The sequence below is a fragment of the Urocitellus parryii genome, chromosome 1 (genome assembly GCF_045843805.1).
Source record: "Urocitellus parryii isolate mUroPar1 chromosome 1, mUroPar1.hap1, whole genome shotgun sequence".
Lineage (NCBI taxonomy): Eukaryota > Metazoa > Chordata > Mammalia > Rodentia > Sciuridae > Urocitellus > Urocitellus parryii.
This window is the reverse complement of record NC_135531.1, coordinates 141409969-141424625: the sequence shown is the minus strand read 5'-3', so window position 1 is coordinate 141424625 and position 14657 is coordinate 141409969.

Genomic DNA, 14657 nt, shown 5'->3' with positions numbered 1-14657 from the left:
AGCTGAGATGGTCAAACAGATGTCATCGGAGCCTACAGAAGTCAGATACCAGAGGGCATTTGAGCAGCAGATGTGGAATAAAAACATACAAGATTTAAGATTCATATCTGCTATTAACTCACTGAGAGACCTTAAGCAAGCCATATAACAAGCTGCTTCAATATGTCATAAGCCTCGTTTCTTTATCTACCTGTTATCCCAATATTTATATTACTGTGCTGTTTCATTTTTATCTGTCCCTATACTGAATGAAAGTTTTTGGAGGGCAGGGAGTTTATTTATTTATTTTCTGCCATATTCCCAGTGTCCGCATGGTAATGGACACAGAGTTGGTGCTTGATAAATGTTTGTCAAGTGAATAACATTAGTTAGAATTTCATTAGCTAAATAAGGCTCCCTGCAGGGCACACAGGCACTATGTAGCATTTGGTGTAACCCTTGGTTGGTATGAATTCACCAACTTGCTACAGTTAGATCCAATTAGTGCCCACTTGTTTCCACTGGCTGTTTAGGGAAGCAGCCTATTGAAATACTGGGAGTTGGACTTGACAATTGGATCCAGCCTTACAGCTGTGTGAGCTTCAGCAAATAATCTACCTTTCTGAACATTAGTTTCTCAGCTGTAAAATGATGGCTTCTTTCCAATAAAGTGGTTGTGAGGATGAGATGGGGGTTACGATTCATGTAAAGTGTTTGGCCTATGGGAAATCATTAGCTAGTGGTATTTTTATGCCAAGAACAGTATAATAATGTCATCAACATCTTAGAAGAGTGCACAGGAGCAAGCATAATTTTCACATCCACTCTTCTGTTTGAATTTGTTCAGAGGTGTCCCAAACATATCTTTTGCTTTTAAATTTTATTCCATGTGTCTACAATTATGACAGGCAGGCCATTTTCCTTTTTTCCTACTTCCTTCCACTGTCCCTATTTTTGCTCCACTTTAGGACCAACATGCATCCCATCTGGGCCCTTCACTGGCCATGTTGCTTGATTCCAGTCAGGGTACCATTGTAAGCCTCAGTCTGCTCACCCATGCAATGGGGCTGAAGAGCCAGCCTTGCCTACCTTGCAAAGATATTGAGAGGACAAATTGAGAAGATGGATATAAAAGGTAAAACTGCAAATATCAGTCCTACTCATCACTTTCAATACCTCTTCCTAGCAACGGGTGGGTGTTTCTGAGTGCCCAGCTATGCCTCCCTGTTCTCACCATCCTGGGGAATTAGCTGCAGCCTGTGCCCAACGGGAACAGCTTGCTTTTTAGTCTCTGATTCTGTGGGTTTATGATAGATGCCTTTCTGAAGCCAAGATCGAGTTCATCTTTGGAGAGCTATTAAAAAAAAAAATCACATTGGAGATGACTTTCAGTTCAGCACAATAATTTAATTTTAATTATTGATGTGAATTGAACCTGTTATTTTGGATCTGTTTAGGCCTCTTCAAAGCTGGAAGATTTTTCAACATTGTGAGGCCGCTAATACAATCTATCCAGAGGTTTTCTGCATCAATATACTGTAATCTCATTATTATAGTTCTCTGGAGAAATCAACTGTACCCTTGGGGCTAAACTGGAAAATTCATCAGACAGGAGAGAAAGTGATGGTGAATGCAGGCCTTGGGATGGCAATTAGGGGCAGGAAGTCAGAAATGCTTTCTTTCTCCTGATCTCCTTCTGTCTGTAGTACTCTGCAGAGTTGAAGACTTCCGCTCTGTCCCACTAGGTTTTGGTTATTAAAATGTAAAAAAAAAAAAAAAAATTCTCGAAACAAAACACCTCTTGGAAATCAGCTAATTCAAGGCTGACAAATGGGTTTCTTTTATGTGCCTGTGGACAGGTGGTGCTTGCCTGAAGCTAGTTGTTGAAGATTTTACATCCACATCCCTTTATTTAGCAATTTACTTTGTACTTATGTGCACTGATTCTAAGCCCCTTAATTTGTGTAAACTCATTTAATCCCAGCAGCAATGAGATGAGGCAGTCACCATGAATAATCCCTTCTTTGCAGATGAGAAAATTGAACTAACTTGTCCCAAATCATAGAGCTTGTAAGAGGTGGAGCTGGGATTCAAACCAGGCTAGTCAATTCCCTTCAGCTTTAGTAGTACCAGAGTCTGACAAACGGTGGAACTTGATGAACCTAGCGTGGGTAGCTGCTATGACTGCTCCTTGATTATTATTACCACTTGGTTTCACCATAGATAACAGTGCATTTCCCAGCATAAGAGATGTTTAAGTAGAACACTGTCTCTTTGTCTATCTACCTTCTACTCCTCCTTTAGTCCCAGATGAAAGATACTTTCAAGAGAGGCTTTGCCTGACTCATTCCAGCCGTTCCTCTGGTCCAAAATAGGTCCCTCCAACATGATCACCTTTTGTTCTTCCTTTTTCACATTCACCTCAATTCATATTGTTAATTATGCATTGGTTAATGTTTACCTCTTCCACCTGTTTATGAAGAAGTGGGTTGGTCCCTTAACTGGGATGCCCTGAAATAGTGTTTCTCAAACAATTCTGGAACATGACCCATTAGTGGGTCTTGAAATCAATTTGGGGGCTTGGGACATTTAAAAACACAAAAAAGAAAAACTGTGTTGGGCTACTTCCATATGGAAATGGTACATATTATTTTGTGAAGCTCTTACTTATATATACTCACATATAGGTAGTGCGTGCACACCAAGTTGGATGTAAAATGTATCTCCAACCATGCATTACATCCAAAGATTTTGCAAGCCCTGGTTTAAGGTGGATTCCTGCATGGAATGGGGATTTATACCAGGTGACCTCTGAGGGTCTCTCTCCCCTGATGCTGGGAGGGATGTATAGGTCGAGTAAGGGCATTTGCAGCCCAGGGCTAATTTTTCTCCATCAGATGCATTATATTATTCAATGCTATTTGATTATGCCTGGCTGCTTTAGAGGCGATCTCTCTCTTGTTCAATTAAGCTCATGCTTGCTTTTCAGCCTGCTAAATGAAGCCTTTGATCACAATTGAGAATTCACTGTTTCCATTGGTATTACAGCTCTAAATTTGCCCATTTCCAACAGTCGCTGATTCTAATTGAAATGGAAGGACTGTGGGGTTTTTTTCTTTGGGGTTTAATTGTGTTTTTCTCCTTATGTATTGCCAACTGCTGGTCTCTTTTTAAGAGGAAAAGGGTGCAGGGTTGGGGAACAATGTGACAGAGTTTTTCTGGGCTAAGGTAAGTGGGAGGTGACAGCCTTTAAAATCTAATGTTTCCAAGGCAGAGGATTGAAACAGGAAATCAACCAGATTTTATTATTTTTTTTTCCTTTAAGATCTATATGTCTTATTGGTAGATTAAGAAAATTTCTGGGTACACTAGGTGTCATCTTTCTTTGGTCCCTGCTCTTGTTACTTAAAGTATGGCTCATGGACCAGCACATGGGCATTATCTCAGGCTTCAGATCTGCTGCATTTAAATCTGCACTTTCACAAGTTTGTGGGGGATTTGTGAGCACATTTCGGTTTGAGCCTCTACTCTGGAGGCAGAGCAGGGGCTGGTCCTTCTCCTTTACTTCTTAGCTTTGTGACCAATGGGCAAACCTCTTAACTCTAGGGCCTCAGTTTCCTAATCTATCATAAGGTATCATAATGGTACTGGTTCATGGAATTGTTAATTTAGAAGGAGAGGAAAAGCATACCCTCATTTATTGTTAGTGGGACTACAAATTGACGCAACCAATCTGGAAAGCAGTATGGAGTTTCCTCCAAAAACTTGGAACCAGTATTTCACCCAGTTATCCTACTCCTGGGTATTATCTCCAAACTATTTAAAGTCATCATACTACAGTGACACAGCCACATCAATATTTATGGCACAATAGCTGAATTATGGAGCCAACCTAGGTGCCCTTCAACAGATGAATGGATAAAGAAAATGTGGTGTATATATACAATGGAATATTACTCAGCCATAAAGAAGAATGACTCTATGACATTTGTTGGTAAATGGACGGATCTGGAGACTGTCACGCTAAGTGAAATAAGCCAGTCCCCCAAAAGCCAAGGGTCAAGTGTTTTCCCAAATGGTCAAAGGCAGTCCATTTCTTGGTTGGACATTCCTGCGTGTTGGGAAGCTAATTCACAATACGGAGTGGGATTGAAAAAAGAATAGAAGTTCAGTGGAATAGACAAAGGGGAAGGAAGGGAAGGGAGGAGGTATGGGATAAGGAAAGACCTGCCACTGTCCCTATGTGCATCCACAAGAAATTAATTAAAAAATAACTATGGGTAACTGGCAGAAAGATCAGTGGAGTAGATGGCAGGGAGCAGGGGTTGGGGGAGGGGGGTGAAAGGGAAGGGACAAGGGACTGAATTAGAACATGATATATTCCATACTTTTATAATTAGGTCAAAATGGGTTCTGTTGTCATATACAACTACATTAAAAGAACAAGAAGAACAATTAAAAGAACAAGGAGAAGGAGAAAGTGCCACAGAGAAGTTAACACAGAGCCTGTCACAGGTGCTGTGTTCCTATTGTTACTGCTGCCTCCTTCAATTCTGATGTGGGCGCCTCTTCCCTGGCCCAGGCCTCACAATTTCCCTCCATGGTTCACATACCCATGAAGGCCTCTCTCAGAAGCAAGATTGCTGGATCAAAGTCTAGTCTACTTACAAGCAGGTTCAGAGGTCTGGAGAGGTCCTATTTTTATTACTTATCTTTCACTCAAATGAACCCTTCCAAGGTGAAGGGGGAAGACGTTACTCCTAACTTAGATGAACCCGTGTTCTGATAAATGCATTTTCCAAGGACTGGAAATTTCGGCCTTTCTGGGATAGTGAGTGAATTGAACTCCCTGCCTTGTCCCCCCCACCCCCCACCCCAGAAGGTCTGGGCTGCGGCTCTGCTGTGGCTCCCCTGCCCCAGTTAGGATGCACTACATTTCAGCAGCCTACTTTATAGTCCAGGCCTCTCAAGCAGATAGAGAGAAGTGTTTTCAATTAGCAAGATCTCATCGCTGAGGGCACTAAGAGAAAATTCTTCTGGAGCAGAGAAACTAATTGAACATAGGTTATGTATTTACTGGAGAAGGACGCTCCTCACCAAGGTTTTATGCTTCTTTGGTCACTGGCTTGGGACCACTCCAGCTATGAGGTCATCATTTAAAGACACCCAGGCCACTCTCTCTTAGGAAGCGTGAATCCTCTGTGCAAGAGTCCTGGCAGTGGCCTGGCAGTAACTTTTGCACATACAGTGGGCCTGTCTTACTTATAAGAAAGTCCATTTCTTGGATGGACATCTCTGTGTGTTAGAAATTTAGAACTTCTGTCTCTATGTCAAGTACAACTTTGAGGCAATTTGAGGGCTGATGGTTTCTTCTTGTCCTATTTTCCTAACCTCCTACTGTTACCCTTCAATGTGCTTCTCTTCCTCCATTTCCACTCTTCTGTCCTCTGCCCCCTCATACAAGTATTGAAGCATGGGAATAGGAGGGACAGTGGTGGGTCCATCCATCCCTTCACTTACCCCCTGCGCATTCAACAGATGTTTAAGTGCCTGTTCTTTGCTGGACATTCTTCAAAGCACTGGGTATAGAGTTGACAGACTAGCTTCCGGCTCTCAGAGAATTTTTTTTTTTTATAGTGGAGCCGACAAATGGCACAAGTAATCCAGTAAGATAATTGCAGGACATCAAGTACTTTGATAGATAGAAATGAATAAGTAGAAGTGGTCATGAGAACCTTGCATGTGTGTGTCTGCATGCAAGTTTGGTGTGTGTGTGTGTGTGTGTGTGTGTGTGTGTGTGTGTATGACAGAGAGGAAGACAGCCAGATTGGAATGATTGATTTTTCTTTAGATGGAGTGGTCAGGAAAGACTTCCTGGGGAGGTGATATATGAACAGAAAGCAGTGTGCTGGTCATCTACCACTGGGGAAAAATACCTTGAATAATCAGCTTCAGGAGGAAATTTTGTTTGGCTCATGGTTTTAGTCCATGGTCATCGGACCTTGCAGCTTTGGACTTGGGGCGGCACAGTACATCATGGTGGGGGTGCACAGCAGAGGAGGCTTACTTACTTCATTGTGGCTGGGAAGCAAAGAGGGCAAGAGGAGGAGCTGGGGTTCTAATATATCCTTCAAATGCACAGCCCCAATGACCTAACTTCCTTCCAGTAGTCCCCACCCCCAAAGGGGCCACCACCGCCCAATAGTGCCACAGACTGGCAACCAGGCCTTTAATACATGAGCCTGTGGCGGTCATCTAAGGTATGAACTACGGCAGGCAGCGTTCCATGCAAAGGAGTGGGGAGGGGAGCAAGCCGTGTCAGTAGAGGAAACAGGAAGTAGGAAGACATAGGGTGGGAAGTACTTGGTGTGTTAGATGGATGGAAAGAGTCCTCCAAGGCTAGGGACAAGCATAGGGACACAGGGGGAAAAGCTGCAGGATGTTAGGGAGCACCAGCTTCGAAAGCCCTGTAAACCAAGGGAAGGTGATTGGATTTCATTTTAGCTGCAGTGGGAATCCACAAGGGGATTCTTACAAAGTTTGGTGTGTAAATTTTAAAGGGCCACTCTGGTTATGTGTGGAGAATGCATTTCAGGGTGGAAAGGGGATCAGGAGAGAACCATTGAGGAGTTGCACAGTATTTAGGTTATAGCCAGGAGGACGGATTTTGACTAGGTGTTGCAGGGAGAAATATCAGAACGCATGAATTGGGCAGAGGGTGAAGGAAAGCTGTCGTGAGCCATCCATGGGCTGTGTGTGTGAGCTCTGCGCATTTGAGCATATGAGGGGACTGGCCTGACGTTGCTGCCTGTTTGGGCTATGCCAAGTACCTCTGCCTTTGGTCCCACACAGCACCTGAGATGGGTGCGACTCTCCAAGATGTCAGTCAAACTGCTGACCAAGATATCACCACGCAAGACTCCACCCTCCGAAATCCTTGTTCTCTTGTAATATTACTTTGCCTTACTTGGATGGAATGTTCTATGGAACAGCTTTCCCCAATAAAAAACCAGGGTTGGGGTGTGCTCTCTCTCTTGCCTTTCTCTTGCCTCCCTTTTGGGAGCTGAGGCCAAGGAGCCATCACTGCAACCCCAAAAAGGTATTTTCTGTGTTTGTGTGGTTTTTAGTCACCAGCCCAATTCACACAAAGTGGACCTGATTCAGTCACCTGTCGCAATAGAAAGCATGTCCCTGAGGCTCCAAAACATGACTTTCAGAGATATCTGTATGGGAGAGTCAACTCAGTCGGTAATCAGTGAGGGTGGGGGCATCCTATTCCTACAAGAGAGTTCAGTTTTTGAACTCAGAATGTGCTAGAAGAGGTCTTAAAGACATACTACCACCCTTTTTAATGGATAGATGAGTCGATAAAAAATAGACAAAACTAAAGTTGTCAAGAAAATTCGTGGCAGGGCCAACTAGAATCAAGTTTTGACATTTAGGATAATGGTTCCTCAATGACTGCACTCTAAATTAGGGTTCCTGCATCAGAGAATTAAAGGTCATAAAAATGAGATGGACAACCGAGAGGATCCTAGGTGTATTGATCATTTTGTGGAAAAGGAATTGGAGAATGATGGAATGATTTTCATCCATCTTTTAGTCCTCCAATGGCTTTCCATTTTACACTCTACATTTTGTGAGGGTGGGAATAATTTCTATGTGCTCATCAGCTGGCATGGTGCTTGGCATATATTAGGTACTTAGTAAGTGCCTGCTAAATGAAGGATCATGGGGCTCATTTATGGATACTTACTAAGAGTCCTTTCAACTGATTGAATGCTTGTCTCATTTGTGGCTGGAATCATGTCAATTGACTTTCCAGGCCAGAGATCAGATGGTCCTGCTCAGTTCTGCACTGGTAGGATAACACTTTAATATCCCTTAGGCTACATGTTGGACCTAAGGAATGCTGGAAATTGGATGGCCAGGGGACTGGGAAAATGATCAAATGTTGTTAAAGGAACAGGGCATATTGTGCCTGGAGTCGAGTCAAGGCAGAATCAGATATGCAAAGGACCATTGTGTTAAAGAATGGTCTGACTTATTGTTTGCATCTTGATTTATTTTTTCGTGTGTCATATAGTAGAATGAGGACCAATGGCTCCAATTCTTGTTGAGTCTTTTAGGGTGAGGAAACAAGCATAGCCATCTAAAAATGAAATAGGTTTCCTGGAGTAAAGTAGAGGAATAATAAATGTCCCAGTTGACATGGAACTCATTGTTGTTAAAAGAGGTCCTTAATTGTTAAGGAGGCAGAGATAGATGCTTTTTCAGATACCTGTCCACATATGTACTTAGAGAACACATCCATTCTCTTGTACTTTTGAGTTAAAACCCAGTAAAAGGGTTGTCCTTTGGCTTCCCTGTGATTTCAGAGGCCCCTTGATCACCCCCTATAAATGGTGCAAAATGTCTTCAGATAGACTATTCATTAGAGCCAAAGCCAGTGCCAATTGGAAATCCAGGAGATCCCAGCAAGGACTGTCAGGATAGAAAGCATCATCAGGTATCACCTTTGTTTTCTCAAGTGAGCTTAATTGTTTAAAAGCCAGCTGGCTCCCAGGGCCCTTATCCCACCTTTCTATTTGCCTACAAATGAGGTTTTTCTCCGCCCTGTTCCTTCTCTGCATGTCTCCGCCAAGGGCAGGCTCTGTCTCCCTTTCAGTGACAATTAGAGTGGATGTGGTTCCAAAGCCCTGTCTTTGCTGGAGCCAGGGGATCTGGCATTTCTGTGAGTCATGCTTACTGCTTCTGAGAGTAGCGGCGATGGGAATAGGAAGGCTTCTCTGGCCAGGCTCTCTTCCCTGCTGCTGCCCCCCAGGCTGGAGAGATGTTGGAAGAGGACAAGCCTCATTAAAAATGGAGAGGTGGGGCCCAGAATTCACTACAGTTCCTTTTGAGCTTGCTGTGCTCACCACAATGCTTCACTCTTTCGTTTCCCCTCTGGATGGTTCATGTTTTATCCTGAGGTCATTCAAAATCTCTTCTCTTGGAAAAGAGTTACCGATGGGGGCAACTGCATCCAGACAGAGAATAAGTTTCCATGTCTGTCCACCCCTATTCACTGTTTCTTCAATTGCTTTCTTGGTCAGGACATACTCTTCTTCCCCCCAGCTTCTCGATCCAGTTCAATTTACTCCTTCAGTTCCACTCATCAATAAACAGGGCTTGAGTTGTAGGCTGAGCTTCTCTAAATGGTTTCTAGGCAATTCCCATCATGTCCGTTAAGTGGTAGGTGATCGCTCATTGGAACTCACTGACTCTGAACCCTGAAAATGTATTTATCTAACTTATTATCTGTCCGGAGCTCCTAGCCCCAGGTATTCTTTCTCTCTCCTGTCCTCCGAGGGGCTCTGAATTGCCTTTCATCAGGGATACCGACTCAATAATTGCATTTGTCTCTAACCAACAGTGCTTGGACGTCACGGGTAACAAAGGATGGGAAGGTTTTAAAGTGTTTATTTTGACAGCAGCACATAAAACAAGGCCAGGCGGACAATGGCATTTATTATTCCACAAATATTGGTTGGCTGCCGTTGTAGCATACAAGCGGGCCCGTGTGTGTTTTCTGGACTCCGCTCCATCTTCCACCGATATAAATCTGAATAAGGTCCTAGCCACCATCAGCTTCACCAGCCTGATTTGTATAATAGGGATGATAATAGTACCTCTCTCAAACAGGATTAAATAAGACATTGTCTATATTCAGTGTTTGGCACCTGTGATACCTCTTCGGTATTAGTAAGCTATCTATGCCAGAAATTTGTGCAGCTTCTTGTCACGAATCCTGAATAAATGAGTTGGAGCAAAGGTTAAAGGAAATGAAACTCTTGGTACAAATCAAGCATCGTGCTACTAATTATAAGTCTCTTTTCTTTAAATATTTGCTTGTTTATCTCTACTTTCATCTTTGTGCTGCCCTAGGTCTTTTCATAGCTATTGAGCCCCATCTGTTCTCATTTATATTCAGCTGCGATTTAGAATATAAGTGTTAATTGTCTCCTTAACACCTCACTGCTACTGATTCTGAGCACTCTGTGTTCTTGGTTCCTTTTGTTTACCATCTGCCCAGGGTCCCCATACCACTTGTCTTCATTATCTCTTTTGTCATTCTAGGGGTTCTTGGCTCTCTTTTAAAAGGCACGTGTTAGAAGTCATCACCCCCAATGACTAGTTTTTAAAGTATATATATATTTTTTCTGATTACAAAAGTAATTTGTGTTATTTGCAATTGGAAAAATGCAGGGAAAATGAACTTCTTCTCTAACCTTTCCACCAAGAGGAAACAAGGATGTATATGTTAAATGTTTCTTCCAGTATTTTTTTTCCCCTCAGACTAAGCGTGCATTTTATACTAAGAATGAATGTGTGTATCAGATGAGCATTTTAAGCTACAAACAATAAAATAACCAACTCAAACTGGCAAGTAAAATGAAGAAATAGATGAGCTTACATTACTGCAAAACTGGAGATAGGGTGGAATTCTCTATTTTGTGTCTCTCAGCTCCATGTATTTTACTTCAATTGATAAAGCAACATGGCTTTAGCAACCCCAAGTATCACATCTGAACACACACACAAAACCTCTTACTACAGCAATCCTTAAGTGTGGAAAATCTTTCATAGAAACTCCTAGCAACTTTATTTCATATCTCATTGGTGTCAATGGAGTAATACGCCCATTTCTGAATCTGGCTACCCTGCAAAGGAAGGCTTTTCCCCGCTATGATCCCTACTTTAAAAATTTGAGCAGGTATCAGAATCTCTTCTAGGACTTGTTAAAACACAGATTTTAAAAATATTTACTTTCAAAAATTTTGCTCATTTTAGATATACATGACAGTAGAGTGTATTTTGACATATTATACATACATGGGATATGGTTATACATGCTGTAGAGTTTCACTGGTCATGTGTTTATATGTGAACATAGGAAAGTTATGGCTGGTTCATTCTACTGTCTTTCCCATGCCCAGCTCCCTCCCTTTTCTTCATTCCCCTTACTCTAATACAATGAACATCTATTCTTTCCCTCCTTTATTATGTGTTAGCATCCACGTATCAGAGAGAAATTCAACCTTTGTTTTTTTGGGATTAGTTTACTTTATTTAGCATGATAGTCTCCAGTGCCATCCATTTACTGGCAAATGTGTGTGTGTGTGTGTGTGTATGCATATATATATATATATATATATATATATATATATATATATATAATCTATATCACATTTTCTTTATTCATCTATTGAAGGGCATCTAGGTCAGTTCCATGGTTTAGCTATTGTGAATTGAGCTGTTATAAACATTGATGTAGCTACATCACTGTAGTATGCTGATTTTAAGTCTTTTGTGTATAAACCAAGGAGTAGGATAACTGGGTCAAATAGTGGTTCCATTCCAAGATTTCTGAGGAATCTCCCTACTGCTCCCTGCCATGATATTCTGTCTCATCACAGGCCCAAAGCAATGGGGCAAAAAGCCATAGACTGAAACCATAAGTCAAAACAAACCTTTCCTCAGGTATTTTGTTACAGTGCAGGAAAGCTGACTAACATACATGGCCATAAAATATTTGGGGAGAATGGATTCATCTCCCTTTCCTAAGCCAGTGGATCTCAAAGTGTGGTCTCTGGACCAACATGATCATCACTTTCAAGCTTGTTATAAATGCACATTCTTGGGCTCCATTGATCTACTGAATGAAAAACACTAGAGGTAGAGGCAAAACATCTGTGTTTCACAGCAAAAGAAATAATCAAGAATGTGAAGAGAGAGCCTATAGAATGGGAGAAAATCTTTTGCTACCAACATCATGGCGGCCAAGAAGGGGAGGGGAAGGAGGGGAAAGGAAGAGTGTCCCCAGTTCCTAATACCGCTGCCAGGGGCACAGCCTTCCTATAACCTAGCTTTGTTTACTTAGGCCCTATCCCCTAAAGTTTCTACCTCTTCCAATAGCACTATTAGCTGGGGACCCAGCCTTCAATGCATTAACCTTTGGGGGACATTTAAGATCCAAACCATAATACCATGCCAAATAGGAAGGAAGAACTAGATAGTGAAGAGAAAATTAATGTTTCTTCTACATCCTCAAATATTTTCCCATATCATCAAAATGTCTTTAAATGTATAGTTTTCATTGGTAAATTAAACCATGGTCCCTCTGTATTATGGACCATTATTTAACTAGTCTTCTATTGTTGAACATTGAAGTCTTCAGTTTGCTGTTATAAATTTATACAGTAAGAAATGTCAGTGCACAAAATAATTTGTGTGCCTCTCTGATTATTACCCAAGAATACATTCCTAGAAGTAAAATTACTGTCTTAGCTATTCTTATCTCACTGACTCAGGGCTCTTTTCCCCAAGGGAATAAATGTTCTATTTTCCCCCTAGCTTTCTTAAAGGGCCAGGCCTTTATATTCTGTCTTTATTGATGAAATCATTTCACAGAACAGAGCCAGTTGGGGTCAGGATGGGGAGGAGAGCAGGAAGACTCAGTAAGAAGAGAGTCAGGAGAACTTTTCTAGACACTGATAGTGTTGGGCTTGCTCAGGGAGCTGGGAATCATGCATAAGAAAATGTGGAGTGGTGAAATGAAGTTGGAAAGGAGATTTGGGCCAATTTGGCCTAAATTTTCCCTTTTGGATTGTATTTTTTAAGCACCAGTCATTTGCTGTACCATTGTTATAATTTTTGTTCATATCTATATTCTACATGAATTATTATGTTTTTTAGTCAACTTTATTAAATTAGTTGGTTCATTTTTAACAGAAACTTTTTATAACTAGGGTTAATAGAAAATTACCATTAACTATTATTGTAAGTCAAAATTATCATATTTATAATAGCAGCTTTATTGATAATTCAGTACCTGCTGTAACCTGCACCCTGCTATCTCTTTGTTAGGAAAAGATGAGCATGTAATAAGAGGCATTAAAGACATACCAACTCCAAATAGGGACGTTATGATTGGATATAAGGTGTCCCCCAAAGGCCCCTGTGTTAATGCAGGAATATTCAGAGGTGAAATGATCATGTTATGAGATCTGTAACTTAGTCCATCCTAGTTTGAATGGATTGACCAGGTAGCAACTGTAGGCAGGTGGGACGTGGCTGGGGGAGATGGGTCACTGGAGCATCCCCGGGAAGTGTTCATCTTCCCTTTAGCCCACCTCCCCCACATAGTTCTGACTGCTGTAAGTTGAACTGAGCATGTTCCCTTTGCCTTGCCTTCAGTCATGATGCTACACTTCACTTTGGATACAAAGTGATGGAATCAGCATGGACTGAACCTCTGAAACCAGGAAGCAGAATAAGCTTTTATTCTAAGTTGTTCTGGTCAGGTATTTTGTTCACAGTGACAAAAAGCTGAATAACCTAGGAATTCTTCTTGAAATTAGTAGAAAGATCAAACAAGTATTGCAAAGAAAATAACTTTCTTCTAGTGTGAGTGAATGTCCCTAAAGTGGACTCTTTTAAGTCCCCAATATCAGTCTGAGGACGTGGTCTAGGCTAATATGCCTCCCACTTTAGAGCTACCTGGAGGTGTAAAGTTAAACTGACTTATGGAGTCAGAATCCATAAGGATTCTCAGGCTTACCTCGGTTTAAAAAAATAACACTTAAATTCTAAAGAACAATTAATTTTTTTCTTTCATTTTTATAAAGACTTTCATTTGAAAAATATTTTTAGAAAGAGTAAAAAATAGTACAAAGACTTTGTTATATTCTAATTGCTTATTATTGACATTTTCTTATTTGCTTTATCATTTTCTTTCTCTCCTCTACCCTGTCACCTCTACACACACACACACACACACACACACACACACACACCTACACACTTCCCCCTGAACTCTTTGAAAGACTAAGTTATACATAGCATGCACCTTTATTTCTATATTTCACTGTATATTTCCTAAGAATACAGATATTCTCTTACAATAACTACAGTACAGTTATTAACTTTAGGAAACTTACCATTAATCTAATGTTCATTTACCTATAATTCATACTCCAATTTTGTCAAATGACAAGTAACCACAAACCAATAGAATGACAATGTCTCATATAATAGTTTTGCCCTCCAGGACATATTCTATCCTCTGATCACATGTTCTATTTAATCACAATGTTTCCTAAGTCTTTAATCTGGAAACAGTTCCTCAACTTTTATTTATCTTTTGCAATATTGGCCTCGTTGAAGAATAAATCCACTCCCCCTCTATAACCAAAGTTTCATTATTTTGCATTTGTCTGATGTTTCCTCATGAAGAGCCTCATAGAACCAGGCAATGTATTCCTGGATGGACTAGCGGTGTAGTGTCTATCCGGGGGTGCCACAGTGAGAGACACACAACAACCATCTGCCACACACTAGTGTTTGAGTTTGATCACCTGGTCAAGGTATTGTCTAAATTCTTCACTGTATTGTTGATATTTCCCAACCCCACGTGCCACTAACAGTCAATCTGTGGAAGATAACTTCTTTCTTTTTTTTGTACCAGGAATTGAACCCAGGGGTGCCCCACTACTGAACTACACCCCAGCCCTTTTTAAAATTTTTTTTATTTTGAGACAGGGTCTTGCTAAGTTGCTGAGGGGCTGGCTAAGTTGCTGAGATTGGCTTTGAACTTGTGATCCTCCTGCCTCCCAAGCCTCTGGGATTACAGGTGT